Source organism: Schistocerca gregaria, chromosome 6, assembly GCF_023897955.1.
Source record: "Schistocerca gregaria isolate iqSchGreg1 chromosome 6, iqSchGreg1.2, whole genome shotgun sequence".
Taxonomy (NCBI): domain Eukaryota; kingdom Metazoa; phylum Arthropoda; class Insecta; order Orthoptera; family Acrididae; genus Schistocerca; species Schistocerca gregaria.
In genome coordinates, this window is record NC_064925.1 from 482783315 (window position 1) to 482797844 (window position 14530).

Here is a 14530-nt window from a genome sequence, read left to right on the forward strand (position 1 = left end):
AGCAGTGAGACTAGTGTTGAGTGAAAGCAGTACTGGAAAGACTGGCAAAAAAAATCAAAAAATAGTGGTCGAGCTGATATGGTATCAATGGTGGATGTGCCGAGTGAAGAGCAAAATGTAAATTCACCGGAGTGTAACAAATGACCACGTCCCCTTATCATCGTGGGGTTGACCCTCATCAATACCAATTCATGAGTGATATAAAACCAATACTGACAAGTGCCAAATTACGTGTTTCATGTCAACTGTGTTGGCCAGCAACAACTATGGATTACAGTGAGGATTGTTGTGAGTGTTAACCATCATCATTGTGTGTGATGAAGTACTTAAAATCAGCAACCAATAAAAGATATAACCATAGTTAAACATGTAAGGTGGAGGCAGCAAGTGCCTCAGAAATTATGTGTTAATAGAAAATTCATATAATTTTGTATATCGCAATCTTTGTGGTCTTTCATAATAGAAAAACTTTCAATCATTAACTATTCTGTCTCATAACAGCGACGTTCTGTTGAAATACCCCAAACACCCAGCAGAAAAACCAATGGCCTTTCATCTATTAAGCACACGATCATATATTCAAAATAATCAACTGCTTGGCGGATCCAGTAAATCACACAAAACATAATAAAGGATGTTGTTGTTGTTGTGGTCTTCAGTCCTGAGACTGGTTTGATGCGGCTCTCCATGCTACTCTATCCTGTGCAAGCTGTTTCATCTCCCAGTACCTACTGCAACCTACATCCTTCTGAATCTGCTTAGTGTATTCATCTCTTGGTCTCCCTCTATGATTTTTACCCTTAACGCTGCCCTCCAGTACTAAATTGGTGATCCCTTGATGCCTCAGAACATGTCCTACCAACTGATCCCTTCTTCTAGTAAAGTTGTGCCAGAAACTCCTCTTCCCCCCAATTCTATTCAATACATCCTCATTAGTTATGTGATCTACCCATCTAATCTTCAGCATTCTTCTGTAGCACCACATTTCAAAAGCTTCTATTCTCTTCTTGTCTAAACTATTTGTCGTCCATGTTTCACTTCCATACATGGCTACACTTCATACAAATACTTTCAGAAATGACTTCCTGACACTTAAATCAATACTCTATGTTAACAAATTTCTCTTCTTCAGAAACGCTTTCCTTGCCATTGCCAGTCTACATTTTATATCCTCTCTACTTCGACCATCATCAGTTATTTTGCTCCCCTAATAGCAAAACTCCTTTACTACTTTAAGTGTCTCATTTCCTAATATAATTCCCTCAACATCACCCGACTTAATTCGACTACATTCCATTATCCTTGTTTTGCTTTTGTTGATGTTCATCTTATATACTCCTCTCAAGACACTGTCCATTCCATTCAACTGCTCTTCCAAGTCCTTTGCTGTCTCTGACAGAGTTACAATGTCATCAGCGAACCTCAAAGTTTTTATTTCTTCTCCATGGATTTTAATACCTACTCCAAATTTTTCTTTTGTTTCCTTTACTGCTTGCTCAATATACAGATTGAATAGCATTGGTGAGAGGCTACAACCCTGTCTCACAACCTTCTTAATCATTGCTTCCCTTTCATGCCCCTGAACTCTTATAACTGCCACTTGGTTTCTGTAAAAATTGTAAATAGCCTTTTGCTCCGTATATTTTACCCTTGCCACCTTCAGAATTTGAAAGAGAGTATTCCACTCAACATTGTCAAAAGCTTTCTCTAAGTCTACAAATGCTAGAAACGTAGGTTTGTCTTTCCTTAATCTTTCTTCTAAGATAAGTCGTAAGGTCAGTATTGCCTCACGTGTTCCAGTATTTCTACGGAATCCAAACTGATCTTCCCCGAGGTCGGCATCTACTAGTTTTTACATTCGTCTGTAAAGAATTCGTGTTAGTATTTTGCACCTATGTCTTATTAAACTGATTGTTCGGTAGTTTTGACATCTGTCAACACCCGCTTTCTTTGGGATTGGAATTATTATATTCTTCTTGAATTCTGAGGGTATTTCGCCTGTTTCATACATCTTGCTCACCAGATGGTAGAGTTTTGTCAGGACTGGCTCTCCCAAGGCTGTCAGTAGTTCCAATGGAATTTTGTCTACTCCGGGGGCCTTGTTTCGACTCAGGTCTTTCAGTGCTCTGTCAAACTCTTCATGCAGTATCATATCTCCCATTTCATCTTCATCTACATCCTCTTTCATTTCCATAATATTGTCCTCAAGTACATCGCCCTTGTATAGACCCTCTATATACTCCATCCACTTTTCTGCTTTCCCTACTTTGCTTAGAACTGGGTTTCCATCTGAGCTCTTGATGTTCATACAAGTGGTCCTCTTATCTCCAAAGGTCTCTTTAATTTTCCTGTAGGCAGTATCTATCTTACCCCTAGTGAGGTAAGCCTCTACATCCTTACATTTGTCCTCTAGCCATTCCTGCTTAGCCATTTTGCACTTCCTGTCCATCTCATTTTTGAGACGTTTGTATTCCTTTTTGCCTGCTTCATTTACTGCATTTTTATATTTTCTCCTTTCATCAATAAATTCAATGTTTCTTCTGTTAACCAAGGATTTCTACTAGCCCTCGTCTTTTTACCTATTTGATCCTCTGCTGCCTTCACTATTTCATCCCTCAAAGCTACCCATTCTTCTTCTACTGTATTTCTTTCCCCCATTCCTGTCAATTGTTCCCTTACGCTCTCCCTGAAACTCTGTACAACCTCTGGTTCTTTCAGCTTATCCAGGTCCCATCTCCTTAAATTCCCACCTTTTTGCAGTTTCTTCAGTTTTAATCTACAGGTCATAACCAATAGATTGTGGTCAGAGTCCACATCTGCCCCTGGAAATGTCTTACAATTTAAAACCTGGTTCCTAAATCTCTGTCTTACCATTAGATAATCTATCTGATACCTTTTAGTATCTCCAGGGTTCTTCCATGTATACAACTTTCTTTCATGATTCTTAAACCAAGTGTTAGCTATGATTCTGATTTGGGTTTCCTTTTTGTTTCCTCAATTTATTTCAGACAAATTTCAGGGTGTTTGCTACTATAAGGCCATGGCTAACTGTCCCATCCTGGGCATTCCAAATTTGTGAGTCTGTTGATTTAACAAAGATTCCAAGACTTACCAAGCGGGAAAGCGCCGGTAGACAGGCACAATAAATAAAACACACAAACACACACACAGAATTTCTAGCTTTCGCAACCGACGGCTGCTTCTTCAGGAAAGAGGGAAGGAGAGGGAAAGACGAAAGGATGTGGGTTTTAAGGGAGATGGTAAGGAGTCATTCCAATCCCGGGAGCGGAAAGACTTACCTTAGGGGGAAAAAAGGACAGGTGTACACTCGTACTCACACACATATCCATCCGCAGATACACAGACACAAGCAGACATTTGTAAAGGCAAAGAGTTCGGGCAGAGATGTCAGTCGAGGTGGAAGTCAGAGGCAAAAAAAGTTGTTGAAAGACAGGTGAGGTTTGAGCGGCGGCAACTTGAAATTAGCGGAGGTTGAGGCCTGGTGGATATCAAGAAGAGAGGATATACTGAAGGGCAAGTTCCCATCTCCGGAGTTCGGATAGGTTGGTGTTGGTGGGAAGTATCCAGATAACCCGGACAGTGTAACACTGTGCCAAGATGTGCTGGCCGTGCACAAAGGCATGTTTAGCCACAGGGTGATCCTCATTACCAACAAACACTGTCTGCCTGTGTCCATTCATGCGAATGGACAGTTTGTTGCTGGTCATTCCCACATAGAAAGCGTCACAGTGTAGGCAGGTCAGTTGGTAAATCACGTGGGTGCTTTCACACTTGGCTCTGCCTTTGATCGTGTACACCTTCCGGGTTACAGGACTGGAGTAGGTGGTGGTGGGAGGGTGCATAGGACAGGTTTTACCCCGGGGGCGGTTACAAGGGTAGGAGCCAGAGGGTAGGGAAGGTGGTTTGGGGATTTCATAGGGATGAACCAAGAGGTTACCAAGGTTAGGTGGATGGCAGAAAGACACTCTTGGTGGAGTGGGGAGGATTTCATGAAGGATGGATCTCATTTCAGGGCAGGATTTTAGGAAGTCGCATCCCTGCTGGAGAGCCACATTCAGAGTCTGATCCAGTCCCGGGAATTATCCTGTCACAAGTGGGGCACTTTTAGGGTTCTTCTGTGAGACGTTTTGGGTTTGAGGGGATGAGGAATTGGCTCTTGTTATTTGTTTCTGTACCAGGTCAGGAGGGTAGTTGCAGGAAGCGAAAGCTGTTTTCAGGTTGTTGGTGTAATGGTTCAGGGCTTCAGGACTGGTGCAGATTCGTTTGCCATGAAGGCCTAGGCTGTAGGGCAGGGACCGTTTGATATGGAATGGGTGGCAGCTGTCATGATGGAGGTACTGTTGCTTGTTGGTGGGTTTGATGTGGACAGATGCGTGAAGCTGGCCAGTGGACAGATGGAGGTCAACGTCAAAAAAAGTGGCATGGGATTTGGAGTAGGACCAGGTGAATCTGATGGAACCAAACGAGTTGAGGTTGGACAGGAAATTCAGGAGTTGTTCTTCACTGTAAGTCCAGATCATGAAGATGTCGTCAATAAATCTGTACCAAACTTTGGGTTGGCAGGCTTGGGTAACCAAGAAAGCTTCCTCTAAGCGACCCACAAATAGGTTGGCATATGAGGGGGCCATCCTGGTACCCATGGCTGTTCCCTTCAATTGTTGGTATGTCTGGCCTTCAAAAGTGAAGAAGTTGTGGGTCAGGATGAAGCTGGCTAAGGTGACGAGGAAAGAGGTTTTAGGTAGGGTGGCAGGTGATCGGCATGAAAGGAAGTGCTCCATTGCAGTGAGTCCCTGGACGTGCGGGATATTTGTGTATAGGGAATTGGCATCAATGGTCACAAGGATGGTTTCCGGGGATAACAGACTGGGTAAGGATTCCAGGCATTCAAGAAAGTGGTTGGTGTTTTTGATGAAGGATGGGAGACTGCATGTAATGGCTTGAAGGTGTTGATCTACGTAGGCAGAGATACATTCTGTGGGTGCTTGGTAACCAGCTACAATGGGGCGGCTGTGATGTTTGGGTTTGTGAATTTTAGGAAGTAGGTAGAAGGTAGGAGTGCGAGGTGTCAGTGGGGTCAGGAGTTTGATGGAGTCAGGTGAAAGGTTTTGTAGGGGTCCTAAGGTTCTGAGGATTCCTTGAAGCTCTGCCTGGACATCAGGAATTCCACATTCAAAAGAGGGTGGCTATTGTGGTAGCTTATCATTCATCTCACATCGATAGTGTGGGATGTTGATGTGAGTGACTAAGAGTTTTGTTTGTGATCTTAGAAAAGTAGTATGGTTTATGACTCTATACTAACAAAATGCTTTTTATGTATCTCTCTTATGTCTTGCTAGCTCAGTAAAGTCTTTTGAGTTGTACTGTCTTTCATAGTAGGGTAAAGTCAATAACTGCAGGGCCACATCACTTCAACTTTGTAATACCACACAGGGATGTGGAACAAGACAAGAATAAAAATAATCAGCTGTTGGAAATTTCATTAATAGTTACTGTTAAAATGCTATGAACTCTTTGCACTTACTCAAGCTAAATGTGATTTAACAAATTCAGGAATGTTCATTTTTACAGATCAGTAACAGTATAAAACTGAATACAGAAGATTTCTGGATTTATTTTTATTCCTATGGTGTAGCTGGTCAACAGAACATAAACGTATTCTGGTTAAACATAAGACTCCATTCCTGCATAGGGGATGTCATTCATGCCATAGCACTTTAATTTTATATGCAAAATTTTTTGGTCTATGCAGTCAAACGACTCAAAAGTGTCAGTGGACACACCAAGAAGATGTTTTTTGCCATTTGGAATTTAGATCTCCATAAATTAATTTCTGCTGAACAATATTACTGTTTTGTAATTGTAGAAGGGTTGTATTTGAAACTAATGGCTGTTGGTGTAAACATTGTCTGCTAGAGTGAGTTTTCTGCATCTGTATTGAGTTTTCTTATTACAAGCTACTTATAACACTAGCACTATCTGCAGAAAGTACCAGTTCTACTCACTGAACGTTGCTTGTTTGATTTGGGGGACGGGGGGACCAAACAGTGAGGTCATCATTCCCATCAAACGATGGGAAAACAAAACAGTCATGCTCTTTCAAAGGAACTAACCTGGCATTTGATTGAGGTAATTTAGGGGAATTGCAGAGAACCTAAATCAGGATGACCAGATGTAGGTTTGAACTGTCGAACTCCCAAATGCTAGTCTAGTGTGCTAACCACTGCACCACCTCTCACTGAATGTTAAGCGGAAGTTAATTCAAATATACAGGGTGTTTCAAAAATGCTTTTACAAATGGAATGGGTTCTTTACACCAAAACAAGAAAAAATTTCATACAAACATATGTCCAAAAATCCTCTATTTTCAAATTATTAATGAAAGTATACAATGTAGGTGACTGGAGCTCATCAACAGATAAACTCATAATAAATGCTTCAAATGGCTTCCTCTTGCTTCTAAAAATGCTTACACTCATCAAATCATGGACATCATGCTCTTTTCAGTACTCTCTCATGGTTTTGAATGATTTCTCAGGCTACCATGGCAAGTTGGTGGAGAGTTTCTGCATCTGGATGGCCTGCTGTTAGACAATTGTTTAATGTTCTCCTTAGAGGTAATAATCCAAAGGATTGAGGTTGGGGGGAATGCGCAAACCATGAAACTGGTCCTACTCTACCTACCCATATATAATGGTAGACACCATCCAGTGCATCTTGAACACTGAGACTGATATGTGCTGAAGCTCCATCATGCATAATTAAACCATGTTTCTCCATATTTGCAGGGGCACATCTTCTAGTAAGTCTTGGAGGGTGTTCTGAATAAAGTTGCTGTAGACATCACCTGTAAGTCATGCTGGAGGAACACATGGCCCTACTAGAGAGTCACCTGCAGTTCCAGCCCACACATTAATCTTAAACTGATGCTAATATATAGCCTGTACTGAAGTATGAGTATTGCAATTGCCCATATGTGCTGGTCGTGAAAATTTGTTTTGCAATCTCTTCCACACATTGCCTCATCTGTAAATAAAACTGAAGAGACAAACAATGGATCAGCAGTTTCTGCAACAATCAGTCAACAAAAGTTTTCCCATGGTGTGTGATCGACAGGTGTAAGGCCATACACATGTTGAAAATTGTATGTACATGTAAGTTGCTTATGATACTCCCTGATAAACTTGGCAATATACCACATACGAGAGTTACTTGTCTTGTATTGAGACCTCACTTCTCTTTCACAGCATGCAGAATGAGCTCTTCCTGGACAGGTGTACAAGGAGCATGTGATCACCCTTGATCAATAGTCTGTGGTGCTTTGGATCTTGTCTCGGCAATGGGATGATACACATCCTTGACAGTTGAATGAATTGGCTGTCTTTGGCCCGGAAACACTGTCTGCTTCAGCTGTGAAACCTTGCATTCACTGTAATTTGCATGGTCCTGCACAAAAAGCATGTCTGTCTGCTCAGGAGATATTTATCCTGCCATGTTTGAACTGAGGACTATGAGTTAACACACTACCTGTAGTACATGTATATAATGGACATGTTGAAGACATAAATGACAGATGTAAACAAGTCTCCCTGGCAACTTCTTGTTTAGGTTTAAGGATCCTGTCTGTAAAAGTATTTTTGAAACACCCTGTATAACGAATGGAGACTAAAGTGGGCCCTGTGGGACACCTTTTGTGATTTCTCCCCAGCCATTAGAATTTTCTACACTTCCAACATTGTTTAAATTATTCTTCACAACTTTTTGCATTCTGGTTGCTAAGAATGATTCAAACCAGCTGTCAGTAAAGCCATCATTTCCATAAAACTAGAGTTTTTCTAAGAGATGGCTTGTAACATGATCTACACAATTGAATGGCTTTGAAAGATCACAATAAGCCATCTGAGGACTATGTTTCAATTTCTTTTCCTTGTTATTTTCTTTTCTTCCAGTATGCTTTCATTTGTTCACTATGTTTCATCTTTCTGTCTTCAAACGATTTTGAAACAATGATTTTAGCTACTCTGCCTTGTAATCCTTCCACTTTCAATACTTATTACTGAAAGGCTTCTCTATCGTTTATATCTTTAGTTTTTATATGGTTTCTTTTTAACTACATTGACTCGGCTTGTTGACTTCTTACCCCACAAATATTTGAAAATTATTTTAGTTAATCTACTGTCTTTCATTCAAAATAAATATTCAAAAATCAAAATACTTCTTTTTCTCATTATGTTTGAAATATTTTCTGTATTTTGGTATATTTCAGCATTACTTTGTCATTTACAACATATTTCTGTGTTATGTGTTCCTAATATTTTCCTTATAATTGGCCTTTCCAATCCTTTTAATTTGTCTAAATTAAAGTTTAATGCCAGGCACTCACTTGCATATACGCATTGTGGCTTCACTATTGTGTTGTAATGCCTTATTTTTAAATTTTTGGGTAGGCAATTTTTATTGTAGAGATCTTTGGTGATACCATATGCTCTCCCCATTTTCTGCAACCTTTCCCCTATTGCACATTTTTCCAAAGAGTTTTCCAGGATCATCTCTCCTAGTTATTTAAATTTTTTAACCCGTTTTTGGAGCATCCTTAACATTTTTCACCAAGTTTTCTCTGCAGGAATTCTTAAGTCAGTTCTGCTGACTATTTCTTCCAGGATATTTATTTGTTTTATAAGAGATGCCACATTTTTGAAAATATAGCCAAACTGTCTACAAATGCATGACAGTTGATTTTGATCTTTTTGCTTCCTCTACCTAATCTTATAGGCAAGATGTTGAGTTCAATATTTTGTTCCAAACACTATTTTCTCTAACACTCTATTAAAAAGAATTGGGGATAGGCTATCACCTTGTTGTACACCTGCTTTTACTTTTAAGGGCTGTGAAATTTCTCCCATAAATTTTACTTTACTGTCTGTATCTGTAACTGTTTCATGGATAAGGTTTGCCAGTGTAGACTTTACACCAAATTCTCAAATTATTTTATTTATAATTTCTCTGTCAACAGAACCAAAAGCCTTTTTCAATTCCATAAAAATAACTACAATGTCCTTTAATTAACTGATCTGTGGTGAATTACAGACTTGAAATTAAATATTTGTTCTCAGTGTGACCTTCCTTTCCTAAAACCACCTTCATATTAACCTAAATGACTGTCTAGTGTTGTTTCTATTCTGCTTACTAAAATCATACATAAATGGCAGTAAAGAGATTCCTCTATAGTTATTTGCAGCCTGTGTGTTACCTTTTTGTGGAGTGGCTGTATCAAGGCAACATTCCATTCCTCTGGATTTTTTTCAGTTTTTCAATTTTCTTCAAAGAGTAAATTTTGCTCCTTTGCTAGATTTGTCAAGAACCACTTCAAAAGTTCAACTGTAATAGAATCTTCTCCACTAGCTTTGTTTTTTTGGGGGTCTTAATTAGTTCTTCAATTTCTTCTATAGTTTGTGGTAAACCTTCTTTGAAATTTTCATTAATATCTGACAACTCCAATTTATGACTCGGTTCAGCACAGTTCAGGAGCTGATCAAAATATCTTGCTACTTTTTTAGAATTTTTATAACTCTGTTGATTTCAGTGAAGGATGTTAATGCTACTTCTAGTTGCTTAAAGTTTTGTGGGATGACATTTTTAACATAGTATCATGCTGAAGAATTTAATCTCAATTTTATTGCTACATTTAGGAAGTGATCGTTGAAAATACTGACAACTTGTGAATTGCTGGTCACAATGTAGTCATTTAGTTTAATTGTTATTGGATCTCATACATTAACTGGCTTTCCTGTCTCCTTTTTATCAATATCACTTAAAGTTTTAATCTTATTATCTGTATTATTGATTTCTTTCAGAACATACATACTTCTTGACACATTAATAAATTTCTTTAAAATGTTATAGTATGTTTTGTAATGTGCAAGTAACTTCACTTTATTATGTATTACTTTCCTTTGGTTATGTGGTATATATTAGTGTGACTGGCTTGCCTGAAAACTGCGTTAATTACAAAATACCAGTAATTTAAGACTTCATTATCACAGTTTATATGTGAATGTATACCCAATAACTAGCTTTTTGATAAATTAGACTCTGAACCCCATTTCAGACATTATGCCTATTTACCATTTCACTGACATGTAAGGTGGACTCATCGGTAAAGCTTATGCGATTTAAGTAATATTTAGAACCATCAATCCTGTTAAGAATCTCAGTTGCAAATTCAGCACGTGTGAGCAAATCATTCGGTTGCAAGGCCTGCACGATTTGCACTTTGTAAGCATGAGACCTAAGCCTTTCATGAACAATCTTCACCACACTTGCTTGCGGTATTTGAAGTCCACGTGATGCTTGACGAGTTGATTTAGACGGACTCCGGTGAAACGATTGCCGAACGCGATCAACAGCTGCATCACTCACACGAGGCCTGGCACTTCGAGGACGATCTTCAACGCTGCCTGTTTTGTTAAACTTTGCATACTATCGCTTTATTGATTTAACGTCAGGAGGTCTGCGTCCATAAGAAGCCCGAAATTTACTTGAACACTAATGGGGTGTGCCACAGGGGAGTGTCGTAGGGTCGTTGATATTCACAATATACATAAATGACCTTGTGGATGACATTGGAAGTTCACTGAGGCTTTTTGCGGATGTTTCTGTGGTATATCGAGAGGTTGTAACAATGGAAAATTGTACTGAAATGCAAGAGGATCTGCAGCGAATTGACGCATGGTGCAGAGAATGGCAATTGAATCTCAATGTAGACAAGTGTAATGTGCCACGAATACATAGAAAGAAAGATCGCTTATCGTTTAGCTACAATATAGCAGGTCAGCAACTGGAAGCAGTTAATTCCATAAATTATCTGGGAGTATGCGTTAGGGGTGACTTAAAATGGAATGATCATATAAAGTTGATAGTCGGTAAAGCAGATGCCAGACTAAGATTCATTGCAAGAATCCTAAGGAAATGCAATCCGAAAACAAAGGAAGTAGGTTACAGTACATTTGTTCGCCCACTGCTTGAGTACTGCTCAGCAGTGTGGGATCCGTACCAGATAGGGTTGATAGAAGAGATAGAGAAGATCCAACGGAGAGCAGCGCGCTTCGCTACAGGATCGTTTAGTAAACGCGAAAGCGTTTCGGAGATGACAGATAAACTCCAGTGGAAGACTCTGCAGGAGAGACGCTCAGTACATCGGTACGGGCTTTTGTTGAAGTTTCGAGAACTTACCTTCACCGAGGAGTCAAGCAGTATATTGCTCCCTCCTACGTATATCTCGCGAAGAGACCATGAGGATAAAATCAGAGAGATTAGAGCCCACACAGAGGCATACTGACAATCCTTCTTTCCACGAACAATACGAGACCGGAATAGAAGGGAGAACAGATAGAGGTACTCAAGGTACCCTACGCCACACACCGTCAGGTGGCTTGCGGAGTATGGATGTGGATGTAGATGTAGATGGGCGACTCATTCTGGAAACCAAAGCACACATTGCGCTTTGTCCTGTTTCGCCGGCCGGAGTGGACGAGCTGTTCTAGGAGCTTCAGTCTGGAACCACGCAACCGCTACAGTCGCAAGTTCGAATCCGGCCTAGGGCATGGATGTGTGTGATGTCCTTAGATTAGTTAGGTTTAAGTAGTTCTACGATCTACGGGACTGATGACCTCAGATGTTAAGTCTCATAGTGCTCAGAGCCATTTGAATCATTTTGTCTCCTGTTTCGACGCTATTTTTCCAGCAACTAACGTGACCTAACAGACCGCGTCGGTGTTGAGGAGATCTAGCGCCATCTATTGGTCACAACAACTAGTAACACCAACCTATGCAAGGGCACCAAATGTAACTTATTATACCAAACGGCTCTTCTGTTACAATTTTTTATAATCAGGGCAAGACTTTGTATTCACCCTGTATTATTACTGACACTAACTCGTGATTAATTCATGCAATTGCGCGAGCGGCATCCCACCTTCACAACAAGAAACCGGTAGCCAAATGAAAGGTACACAGAGAGGGAACGGCACCCCTAGCAGGCCTACCTCACCATTCAACACAGCCTGAGCAGACTGGTTATTCTGAACGAGATCTGAGAGTAAATGAACCAAACTTCAAAATGCATTTGGAAGAAATGATTGGTGAAGTTTTATATGATAGTGATACTGATGCAGACTACGAGATAGAAAGTGATGATGACACGAATTTAAAACATGAAGTGTATGATGTGATGAAACAGAGAGCATACAAACAAGTGAAGATGATATAAGTATAAAACAGACATACCGCAGTGATTTCTACTTATATGACAGGGGTAAGTGCTTCAAACGGAGAAAAGCACAACCATCAACTATAACGTCCAAACAACGCAACAAAATATTGCGCTGCATATTCATAGTCTGCGACTTATGGCTGATAATGTCTTGGGTAGGAAGCCTATGCTGAACAAGCATGGGGTCTACTTTTTACTAAAGACATTTTACACGAGATTCCATAGCTACCAAACAACAAAATAGGTGAAATACTAGTACTCTCAAAAGCACTTATCTTTTTTGCATTTTGTCGTTGCTCTTGAACTGAAAGCTGTGATGGGCTTACTTGCATTCTGAGCGATCTCCAAATGTGGTGACGAATCTACAAATAATCTTTTGTCTATGGGTGGAACTGGGTGTAATATTTTTATAATACTATAAAAAAGGTTTTTATTCACACCGGACGTTCTTTAATTCAAGACCCCATATGAAAGGGAAGAAATGAAGAAAAGAAAATGCGACTGCAACAATGTCAAACATATTAACAGATTTATTGCAAACTGTCCACAATATTACTCTCCAGCCGGCAGTATGTGTACTGACGAAATGCTTGTGCCTTTCCGCGATCGGTGTTGGTGTCGAATATACGTGCCAAGAAAACCGGTTAAGTATGAGTTAAAGATTGCGTGTGTGAGAAACAAGCCCCAGTATTTATATAACCCATTAATTACACTCCCAACACATTTGAAAATTAACAGCAAAATGTGAATTTATCCGTGAAATTTTCCAACAATTTTCTTCCTTTCTGCGGCTCTTGGTTGTTTGTAAGAGACTGGCGTGGCATAGGATAATAATTAAAAATATTATTTCTAGATTTTTGAGAAATGTAGGGAAGCCCACTTTTTTGGAACATCACATGCGAGTTTTCTGTACCTAATTCTTGATTATCAATATTTTCCTGTTTTTCGCTTTATGTGTTTAACATGCTGAGTTTAATGGACAACTAATAAGTTAAGATAATATTGTGTAATTCAGTAAGAATGTTCAGGAGACGGACAGACACCACGGTAGCAGTTACGTTACAAAGTTTTATGATACCAGTCAAGGGTTCACTCGAATAGTCGAACTATCAGTACCATAACCGATGTACTTCAGTTGCTGTCATATATTAGTTAACCTTCATGGAAGTAGCCAGCGAAACAATCAGGGATGATAAATAAGTTAGGAACTGCACACCTACCTTCTGAGTCGTTTGGTGAACTCCCGCATACGACACCCCAACAGGGACTGATATTAAAAGTTGCTGGATTACGACTGATATGTCGCAATAGCTTCTCAATATCGCGTGCCTGCGAGCCCCCGAGCTGTTTCTCAACTGAAAGTCTACCTCCCTATGCACGCATCGTTATCGTTAGTTGTGTGATAGCCGCGGGGCAGTGTTTACCACATACGCATTCAGATTGCTCGTCCCCTCCTTTGGTCCTCTTGCCGGTATCTCTTACCAACATACCTGACAGCGAGACCCTCTTCAGGATTCGTCCCAAAATACTGCAAGTGTCGCAGATGCGTCGGTGGGATTTACCAACTCCAAACAGCCCGGTATACAGATACAAGGAGGTGGCTTCCACGGAACTCGCGAACGGTGTTGGAAGGCCTTGTTTTGTCACAATGTCAGCTAAAGAAAGCTACGGGATTGGAACAGAATAGTGTAAAGGGAGGCAATGTACAAATTATCCGAAATAAAATACGATACTGGCCATTAAAATTGCTACACCACGAAGATAACGTGCCACAGACTCGAAATTTAACCGACAGGAAGAAGATGCTGTGATATGCAAATGATTAGCTTTACAGAGCATTCACTCAAGGTTGGAGCCGGTGGCGACGCCTACAACGTGCTGACATAAGGAAGGTTTCCAACCGATCCTATGTCTCATACGCAAACAGCAGCTGACCAGCGTTGCCTGGTGAAACGTTCTTGTGATGCCTCGTGTAAGGATGAGAAATGCGTACCATCACGTTTCCAACTTTTATAAAGGTCGGATTGTAGCCTATCGCGATTGCGGTTTATCGTATCACGACATTGCTGCTCGCGTTGGTCGAGATCTAATGACTGTTAGCAGAATATGGAATCGGTGGATTCAGGAAGGCAATACGGAACGCTGTGCTGGATCCCAACGGCCTCGTATCATTAGCAGTCGAGATGACAGGCATCTTATCTGCATGGCTGTAACGGATCGTGCAGCCACGTCTCTATCCCT

At 40.3% G+C, this 14530-nt stretch overlaps 1 protein-coding gene across 1 annotated transcript in view; it reads right to left on the reverse strand.

Annotated features, from left to right (window-relative positions):
• LOC126278698 (ornithine decarboxylase-like) overlaps window positions 1-13632 on the reverse strand; it is a 118380-nt gene extending 104748 nt beyond the window's left edge. Inside the window, exon 1 of the mRNA XM_049978967.1 lies at window positions 13510-13632. The gene's annotated coding sequence lies outside the window, so the exon portion shown is untranslated. The remainder of the gene's footprint in view (window positions 1-13509) is intronic.
• Window positions 13633-14530: the final 898 nt, after the last annotated feature.